Source organism: Dermacentor variabilis, chromosome 3, assembly GCF_050947875.1.
Source record: "Dermacentor variabilis isolate Ectoservices chromosome 3, ASM5094787v1, whole genome shotgun sequence".
NCBI lineage: Eukaryota > Metazoa > Arthropoda > Arachnida > Ixodida > Ixodidae > Dermacentor > Dermacentor variabilis.
The window spans coordinates 243664282-243674998 of NC_134570.1; positions in this window are offsets into that span (position 1 = coordinate 243664282).

The following is a 10717-nucleotide window of genomic DNA, read 5'->3' on the forward strand; positions in this document are numbered from 1 at the left end:
TAAGTCTAAAAACTGCAGCACGTTCTCCATCGGAATCTCACGGGTAAAACACAGGCCCTTGTCATGAAGTTTAAAAATCCTTAAGTGAGCGCTGATTTCATCAGTTAGTTGAAGAACACTGTTTGTCTAAAAGGACTACAAAATAATCTACATATCTAAAAATCTTTATCACGTGCGTGTTCTTAAAACAGTTGCCGAGGGTTATATCCATTTCAGAAAGAAATCGGTCACGTAGCAGAGTCGCTACGTGAGTACAGTTGACTATATGTACATTGGATTGTCAAAAAGAAGAATAAAAGTACTTTTGAGACAGCCTTCCCATAATGCCAGAAAATTTTATGGCCTTATTCTGTTAAGGTGTGGAGCGTACCTTCACAGGCTTAGCCACAGTATCAAGGAAGTGACGTACAGGTATGGAGCACCTCTGGTATTCTCCATCCCGAACAAGCTGGCCCGTCTCTACCCCCGAATCACGGGTGGCCTTGGAACGGGTGTACAGTACAGCTCGTCAAGCACTACGTGCATTGCTCCATTGAAGTGCTTTACCTGATTCCGCTCAGCTGTTGCAAGTGCTAAATTGCGCAAAGTGGGCATTGCGTCAACGACCGGATGACAGAGCACACACGTATTTTAAAGAAAGATATGACTGACCATTTTTTAACGTCAGGATGCTAGGCAGAAGCAAAAACAAAACTGCACGTGAACTGTTAGAGGCCTTCTATATCCATACTACTGGTCGACCTCGCGTGTGTCAAACTTCTGTTACGCTTTATGATTCGCGATTCGGATTGCTAAGCATACAAAAATTGACAACAATGCCTTCGGCTGACTGACGTCGTTGGCTTGTTTTATGCGATTGCGCATGTACATTCTTGTGTATATACGGGATGCTCTGTTATTGAAATAAAGTTTTAAGTGTAGCGCTCGTCTTTCCTTCACGTTTGCCTTTCACTGTCTTCTTTTTTTGGAGTTATTAGCGCTAGAAAGCAGCATGTTAGGTAAGCACCAATTTACCCAAAAAGAATTTATCCTCGACAACTTCCATACATAGCTGAAATAGGGCACCACCAATGCAGCAGCACATTACGGTAGCATTTTATTTTCCGAAGGGGTTTTTGCAAATGGTGAACTAAAGTTGAATTCATTCCTGCGAAAGCCACTGCTTTCGCTCATTCTGCTTTCACAATTCTGCTTCACAATTACTTCACAATCATTCTGCTTTCACAATTACTGAAGTAGACTATAGGCATTGCTCTCACTTCTGCGTTGCTGGCATAGGGGCTCCTATTTCTCGGGGGGGGGGGGGGAGGCGGGGGCAACCCTGATCAAAAGATCCTGCTGAAGAAATTTCTACGTGATATTGGAACCGCTGCAAGTATAACTACTTCCGAGAATGACCATTTAATTATGCCACAAATGACCCGGCTCCTTAGAAATCCGTTGTCAGTCGCTAAAAACTCTGCTGCTGCGTCACACACAGAGCATCCCATTTGTTCCTCCTTTTACAGTGACTCCTGTTATTCAGTTATGTTGCATGAAATACCAAGGAACTTTAAACGAGGCCAAGGATAAGCGCACAGTTTGAATGCGTATAGGATGACTAGCGCCAAATGACTTGGTAAACAAATTTGCAAATTTCGCTTTAAAGGAATGCTAAAGAGAAACACTAACTCATTTTAGATGGATTAAGTATTCTCCAAGGACGCTTTGTCTACTAAATCTTGTAATAAGGATTTAATTATAAAGAGAGAAAATGACAGTCAAAATTCAATTCTTCCAATTTTGTGCGAGGATTGCACTTCTGGCATGTAAGGGGCACATCATGCATTCCAGAGTATTTTCTTTTATTTTGGCTATTGCGGTTTAGTTCGCTTGCTTGTATCTTGCTAAGTTGAGTTTCTGGCGCCTTATAATGCAATGTTGTGAATATTTGCCAAAGTCAAATAATTAGACCCCTAGCAAGCTGCGTCAAAATTCAAGGCATCGGGGCAAGCTTGTGCGGAAACTTTATTGTGGTTTCACCGTCCATCTTTCATTCTGTCTTTTTCGTCATATGAAGCCTCCTGGCTTGGTAAATATAGTTTTTTGGTTTTGTGGTAATTTACTTATGCAGCTCAAATAATTATTTTCTATGTAGTGCCCTTTAAAGGTTTGTATGAATCATGTGTCATGAGATGACACTGCCCGAAAGCTCAGCTGCATGTCAGCAGTTAGTGACATAAAATCACCAGCACTGTCATCAGGCGCTCAGACATGTCACATCACTGGCTCCTCATTGTAATCATTGCCTGAAATGTCATAAAGAGGATGTATTTATTATGCTAAGCAGTAAGCTCAATCATACTGGAGGAATGACAAACCATTTCCACAGAAAAGCACTATATAACTCTAAGTATTTGTTTTTAACATGTTTAATTCTGATATACTGCCTTCTCCAAAACATGTTTGTGCCGGGAATGTTTCAGCACTTGTTTTTACCTCAACTGTCATGGAAACACCAGTTCATCATTTTGTCTGCTGCATACTTGCACATAGCTAGATCTCTGGAGTTGACTGATTATTTTTGCACGAAATTAAGGTGCTTTTCAATTATGCCACCTTTCCATAATACTCCATAACCACAAGTTTCTCGAAGTAATTGAACAAATGCAATCTGTAAAACAAACTGGCTTTGCACAGCAAATCGAATAAGCCTTTTCCGCGCAGTGGCAGGTATAGGATATTGGTAGAAAAATGTTTCAACAAGATATATGCATCAGAAGGTATGTTTCTTGCTCATTCTATCCAACATAGGCTTATCTGGTCTTTATGTTCCTTTCAGTTCTTCACAGTGCATACACACTAACGATATAAGGAACCGGCAGATGTGGTGTTCACAGTGCTCACATATTGAGGAAATAACAATCAGACAGAGACTGAAAGAGCACAGTGCTCTTTCACTTTCATTGTGAGCACCGTCAAAATGAACTCTTGCCACTTTTCCCAAGCTTCAACTGTTGTGGTTGGTGTTTTCTGTCTACAAAATTCTCATATGCGATTCGTAGTACTGGTGATTTTTGTACGTATGGAAAAGGCTTATGAAATTCCAGAATATTTTCGCTTGTTCAAAATATGCTACGGAATTTGCCACTGTTTGTTTTAAAGGCTGAATTGGATAGGAAGCTATTGTGCTATTCTTTGTGGTGCCCTGCTGCATTAGGCTTGTGCAAATGCTTAAAGCTTCTACTATGTTGATGAAAATCAGGTTGAAGCAACAGAAGGATGATTATCGAAGGTTAATAATGACCTCCGGGTACACTCGTTGAGTTATGCTTCTGGGGACACTTATCAGGCAATACAATTAGCCTTCTGGGTGCCATAATGTTGCAGGGCCTGCAGGATGGCCAGCATTACAATACATATTAATATAATTGTACAAGTCATGCAGTGGTATTGGGATTGGCCCACCAAGTGACGACCTTTGATTACACTATACCAAGGATCAGCCCATCTTACTCAGCCAGGGAGACATCCATGCATAATGGGAGGGGCATGACAAAGAGAAGGTGTTCGATTAATCTTTCTCACATACATAGCTCATAATGTAATCTTTCTTAACTTGAATGCATTGTTGCTCACATTGAAGTTCGTTATGCGTATTATGTATGCATTTCGGTCCTATTTATGCTTAACGAAAGTTACTGTATTCAGTGTCACATTTTACATTGCTTTCCTTGTGACACCAAGCTCACTTGCATTATAGCTGCTATAGGTATGGCTGGACCTGGAGAAGAAGTGCAAGCAGACCACGCTATGTCGCTGATCTGCGCCCATTTCCACATCGAAGTTGCTCCCGCGACAGTTGGGTACCACTGTGCCTTGCTTCATTGACAAGGTGATATAATATGGTGAGCTTGTACCTCAATATCGGTATTAAAAATATGTTAAGGAAAGAAAACAAGGGTTGGCCTTTATGATAGATACACTCATGTTCTTTCTTTAAGGCGCTCTTTTGACACTCCTCTGCATGGACATATTTTTAGAGACTGCTAACAGTCCTTTATCGCAAACTGCCATGGAGCTAGTTTATGCGTTAAACTACAACTGTTTCACCAAAAAAGTCTTATTTAGCACACAATTCACAAAGAATGAAGGGAGGCGACAGGACAGAGTGCTACTAACAGTTCAGTTTCATTATTAGCACAGTGATATTGTGCGAAAGGTGAAAGGGAGAGAATAGATCTGAATAGACGCTGCTCGCACAGAAACGAAAAGGACCTATCGCATGGCTTGCGTGACACTTCTTTTACAATGATAGCAAGCAGTCTCACTGTCTAGTAATTCTCTGCGTGGGGAGCTAGTGCTAGGTTCCGCGTCATATCATATAAAAAAGCCTCAGATATCTCTCCAGTGCTTTTGTCCTTATATTTTGCCACAATCAAGCAGCGTTGAAACATAGGTGCATGTGCACCGAGAGCGGTGCACTACCACTCCTATTTGACCCAAGCATCAAGTTTGCTTGGTCACGCTGCTAGACATTTATACATTGGCCGGTTCAGCCGATGTAGCATCTACTGCATGAAATGGTATGTGATAGACACTGGACTTGTGTACCGTGCGTGCTTTTTTGGATGCCTTTTTTCACAGATAGTGATGCAGGCCTTTTCATTATTTAAATGCCTACACGACAAGCCAAACGTTATCTGTCCTTAGAAAGAATTGTAAGAAAAGCCAGCATCAGCAAATTTTCTCAGCACGAAACAAACTTTTCGTTGGTTTTGCTTCATTGATGCGATGGCTTTTGGAGCCCATGCAGCTTCATTGTTCAAAGTAAGGCAGACAAGCTTGCAGGCTGTGCTTCTGCAATTTGTACGGCACACTGACAGCACTGGTGTGGCCCTCATTTGTGGGCTGACTGACGGGACCTTCCACGGCGCAGATGACATGTGTTGGGCAAGGCACCACTGTTGATGTTTTTCCCTTGTGAAAAAGAGCAGTCTTAGGTTTAGAGTAGTTGTAGGAAGACAAGGTAAACATAAATTCAATGGCTTGGGTGAGCTCATTTCTCTTGGGGCATCCAGCTTCTTTTTTCCAAGTGTGCAGAAGTGCTTCCCTAGAGTCGGCGTGAAAATGGCATAGAATTGTGCATTCGGGAACTCCTGAACAATGATCTGCTGTAGTTAGTGCTTTGCGAAAATTCTCTGTCTACCAATTGGTATAAGGTGCATTCCTCAGCCACTGATTTTCTGTTGGCATGCTTGTACTCGTGCTGTCAATAATTTATTGGCTTGCCGAATTATCTTCAGGCCCCGCGCTGATGCTACCGATGTCTTCATGTGCAGACTTTTGAGGATGAGGTTTTTTGATTTGCAAATGTTGTTGGAGGGTAGGTGGCGGTTACAGGTAGCTATTATAGATATTAGTGAAACGAACTGACCCATCTTGCTTACGTCTTATCCATAGTTTTGTGGAAGTTAGTCAAAGATTTAGAAAATTTATCTCGCTGCTAACATGATAACATAACATGAGAGGGCTCCGGGCCGATATTGATGACATGAAGCAAAGCATTAATTTCATAAGTAAAAGCCTTGACGATGCTAACCAGCGACTTGATGCTACCTTGACTGAGAATAATTCTCTTAAGAAAGAAAATGAAGTGCTCCGGCAGCAAGTTCGATCATTGGAGAGGGACGTGGCTGAATGTCAAACCAGTCTTGTGAAATCGGAGCAGTACTCGCGCAACAGAAACCTTGAGATTAAGGGCGTTGCGGAAACTCCGAATGAGTGTTTAACCGATATCCTCGGTAAAATAGGTGCGGCCATCGGTGAACCCGTCTCCGCCAGCGATATAGACGTAATTCACAGGGTGGCAACCAAAGACAAAACAAAGAAGAACATTGTTGTACAGTTCATAAAGCGCAAAAAGCGAGACAAAGTCTTAGAGAAGGCAAAGAAAAGAAAACTTACGAACAGAAACCTGGGTTTGTCACTGGAAGCTTCCGAAACAGAAGCAAATTTGCCTGTCTTTGTAAATGAACACCTGTGCCAATTTTTGAAGAGATTGCTTGGTATGGCAGTTGCGCGCAAGCGCGAACATGGCTGGAAGTTTGTATGGGTCAAAAAAGGTGGCATTTTTGCCCGTCGCGATGAAGCGTCAGCCGTTGTGGCAATAAGACGCGAGAGCGATCTGGACAAGATTGCTGCGACAGGATAAGAGTGCGCATGCTTGGCGCGAGCACTAAGATTTCCCAGCATGTGCAAACATGGCTACCGATTGTGTGCTACCTCAGGACATACGCGGTATCACAACTCAGAATCCAGACAGGCTTTTTAAGCTTTTTCATTTAAACGTAAGATCCATTCAGTATAAATTTGACGAAATTATCACCCTTTTAGAATCATGCAGTGTTAGATTTGATGCACTCATGTTCACTGAGACTTGGTATGGTGAAAACTCGTATCACTTTATTTTACCGTGTTACAATCATTTCTTTTTAAATCGGAAAAATTGCAGAGGCGGCGGAGTCTCCATTCAGGTCGCTGTACCAGGTTTTGAAATGCTACACGAATTTAGCACCGTTACCAGTGATATTGAAATAATTTGTATTAGGAAAAATAATAATGTCTTCGCTGTGCTGTACAGACCGCCAAGCGGCAATCTCGTCACGTTCTTAAACTTCCTTGATTCTTTACTTTCTTGTGCCAATGAAAATGGATGGTTACTAACAATAGGCGGTGATATGAATATCGATGTTCAAAAGGTCTCAAGTCGGGCGAATGACTTTTTGTTTATGTTGCAGAGTAATGGTTTTCAGAATGTTATAGCAACGCCAACACGCGTTACTCTTTCAACTGCATCTGTGCTGGATTTATTCATTACTAACTTAAATCCTAATAACGTTTTCTCTGGTGTCATAAGCAGTGACATCAGTGATCACTTACCTACATTTTGTATGCTTCAGCGTAACTGCGCATTGAAACAAAAGGAGTGGCCTGAACTCACGTACCGGGAAATATCATCTATCACGTTAGAAAATTTTAGGGATAAGATCGCTCAAACAGACTGGAAGAAAACATTTACTTTTGAAAACAGCAACAAGTGCTATGACTCATTTTTAAGAATCTTCAAGAAACATTATTTCGAGTCTTTCCCATTACGCACATACCATAAACAAAAAAGGTTGCGTGAACCATGGATCACACATGAACATATCAAGCTTATTAAGCATAAGAACAAACTTTTTGACAACTTTCATAAGTCACGTAGCATGGAAAAATTACTAGAATTTAGAATGTTTCGAAATAGGTTGAATAAAGATATAAAAAGATCAAAAAGCGAATATTACAAGCGTGTATTTGACAACAATTGCTTGCGTGATAGCGGCAAAGTGTGGAGGATAATTAACGAGGTTTTAAACAAGAGCACTAAGGATGCCACGATTGACAACCTTGTTAGACATAACAAAAAGGTTGGTGGAAAGGAACTAGCTAACCTTTTTAACGATTTCTTTGTTGAAATTGGCACCAGTACATACTGTCATGAAGCTGCTAATCATATTCCGAGATTATTCCACACAATGTACTTACTGCCTACATCCATCGCTGAAGTAACAACATTATATCAGGAGCTTAAAAATAGCCGTAGCCGTGATGTAGATGATCTAGAAATCAAACCAATGAAATACGTCATAGATTTAATTGCGCCAGCGCTTACACACATATATAACGTCTCTCTTTCAACGAGGATTTTTCCAAACAACATGCAGGTAGCAAGAGTTTCAGTAATCTACAAGAATGGTGACAAAAATTGTTTAGGTAATTATCGCCCTGTGTCAATCTTGCCTGTATTCTCTAAGGGACTCGAGAAAGTGATTAACTCTCGCATTGAGAAATTTACTAGAAAATATAACCTCTTAACGGACTACCAATTTGGTTTCAGAAAGGGACGCTGCACCGAGACAGCACTTCTAGCTCAGAAGGAAGAAATATTAAACAATTATGAAAATAAGTTAATGACATTGGGTATACTCTTAGACTTTAGCAAAGCCTTCGATCGAGTCAACCATCCGATATTGTTAGATAAATTAGAGCATTATGGGTTTCGTGGCACAACACTACAACTTATTAAATCTTACTTGAGTGCGCGCCATCAATACGTCGAACTAAATAAGCATAAATCTCAGCTACGGTCTATTAAATTTGGAGTTCCACAGGGTAGTATACTAGGACCAATTCTCTTTCTTTTCTATATTAATGACATTGTAAAAATATATCAGGATTGTAGATATGTTATTTATGCCGATGATTGCTCGGTGCTCGTTAAGGGAAAAAACATTGATACTGTAAGACAAAAGGGAAGCGAGTTCTGTCACAACTTGCTGATTTGGTGCCAGAACAATAGGCTAATTCTTAATAAGTCAAAAACTAAGTGTGTGTTGTTTCGCACCCCAGGTACCTTAGAAAATATAGACGACCATATTGCTCTCGGGCCATTCAAAATTAAAATAGAAAAGTTTGTTAAAATTCTAGGTGTCATTTTTTCAGAAAACATGTCTTGGAATGAACATGTGAAAACTTTATTACCAAAATTAAGTAGAGCCGCCGGTGTATTAAGCCAGAATCGTCGCACTTTTCCAGTCAGCATTAAAAAGATGTTATATTTTGCCCTCTTTAACTCTCACTTACATTACTGCATGCTAATATGGGGAAACACGACAGCATTCAACTTGCAGAAACTCTTCCTTATTCAGAAAAAAAGCACTTAGATCAATAGAAAATTCCTCGTTTTTAGAACACACAGAACCACTCTTTCACAAACATAAAATTCTAAAAATCCACGATATATACAAATACAAATTATTAAGAACCTATAAAAACGCCACATTAGGTAGGGCGGAACTATTCCAAGAATTATCAAATCTCAGGAAAAATACAACTCCCTACCCATTCCGATATCAACCGCCATACTACGTTCCCTCCTCGCGCACCCATTATGGGAAAGAAAAACTTGACTACGCCCTGGCAACTACACTAAATGAGCTAGACCGGAAAGGTGTGAACGTTCTGGCCCTTACTAACAAAACCTTATTTGACCTGTTTGTTTGACTTTATTGAAACTGCTTATGCTTCTAATTGTTCTCGTAGTTGTCATTTGTGATCGGACTGCCTGATCGTTTATTTGATGATAAGTTTATATAACTGAATCAAGATAATAAATCGTCGTGTCACTGCTGTTGTACGGGTGGCTAGAGCTTAGTCAAGCTGCACAGATGCAGCTTTTTTCTCTGGCCCCCTATTTTCGCAGTAACAATGTACTGTCTGCGGCGAAAATAAAACTTGATTGATTGATTGATTGATAGTCGCTTGGTCAATGACCACAATCTTATCATGCTAGTAGACTAGATGAATTTTAGTCAAACCTTCGACAAAATCTTCTACGGAACTTATAGATAAGACGTGCTGAGCGAGGCCAACTGGTTTGTCTCAGTGGCGTCCAGAATAGCCACCTGTATGTGCCACTTTTCCTTCAACCACCCTAGCAAAGCAAGAAACTTAGTACCGAGAAGTCTGTGCTTGAAGACGTTGGCAGTGTCAGTGTGGGGCCTAAAGATAATTCTGTCAGCCAGAAAGAAAAAATCTGAATCAGGAGTCCAAGAATTCTGACAGAAAATCAAGGGCTTGAAAACTGTCGCATTCTTCACACGACGTGAACTAGACCAGGCCACTTTTCACGTCTTTCAGGTGATACAGCTCCATATCAACTTCACGGCAACGCTAAATCGCCACCTGTACGAGCAGTCGCAAGCAAGCTTGACGTATTAGAATCAAAAGAGCATATTCAAACCAAGAAGTTTTATTCAGCTCGTCTTATGCAAGCTCACTAAATATAAAACTGCGATTTTGTGCAAAGGCGTGACTTTAATACTGCAGAATGCTTCACCGGATCCTGGCAAAAGTAACATTTACCGTTGAACATGCCATCAGTCAGCTCCTTCTGAAGGAAGGAAAAAGGCCCGCGAGCTTACCTGCCATGGTGTAACCCAGGAATTTGTCTCTGCTCCGGAATCTGAGTTTTTTTCGCCATGGCTTCGTCAGTGGCCACAATTTCATTCTTATTAAACAATGCATTAACAGGTTCAACTAGGGTTAATGTTTTAATCTGCATGATCTTTCGGACAAAAACTGATGAATAACTGCATGATTATGCGGACAATGATTGCGAAATGCATGATTTTGCGAAACAATACCATGCACTCCTTCAAAGAATGGCATAAATTTTTATAGCTGTATTCAGCACCATGGATGTACACTGCCCTTATAATTTTGGTTAAAATTAAGAATAAGCTAGGGCAGAATAGGCCATTTAAGACTAGTGGGAGTAATCTTGACTTTAGAAGATCATCGCGCAAAAGATCTGACAATTTCTTGTTTTGGAAAGTACGAAATTATTCTAAATATAGATGCTGTCAGCTCAATTTCTATAAACATTTTGTCTTATGAATATTCTATTTGTATTAAAAAATTTCAATCCTTGAGACTTACATGCTAAAGTCACAATATTGTTACGGAGGAAGACACCGACGAAAAGCTATTTACAAGTATATTTACAACGCAGTACGCTGCGCTTGGCCAAGAGGCAACAGCCCGCGCTAGCTTCCAATCGTCGTCGTCGTCTTCACACTGCTCGCCTTTCGTGATCGCACATATTGTGCCGTAGCACTACCCCCGGCGGCAAAAG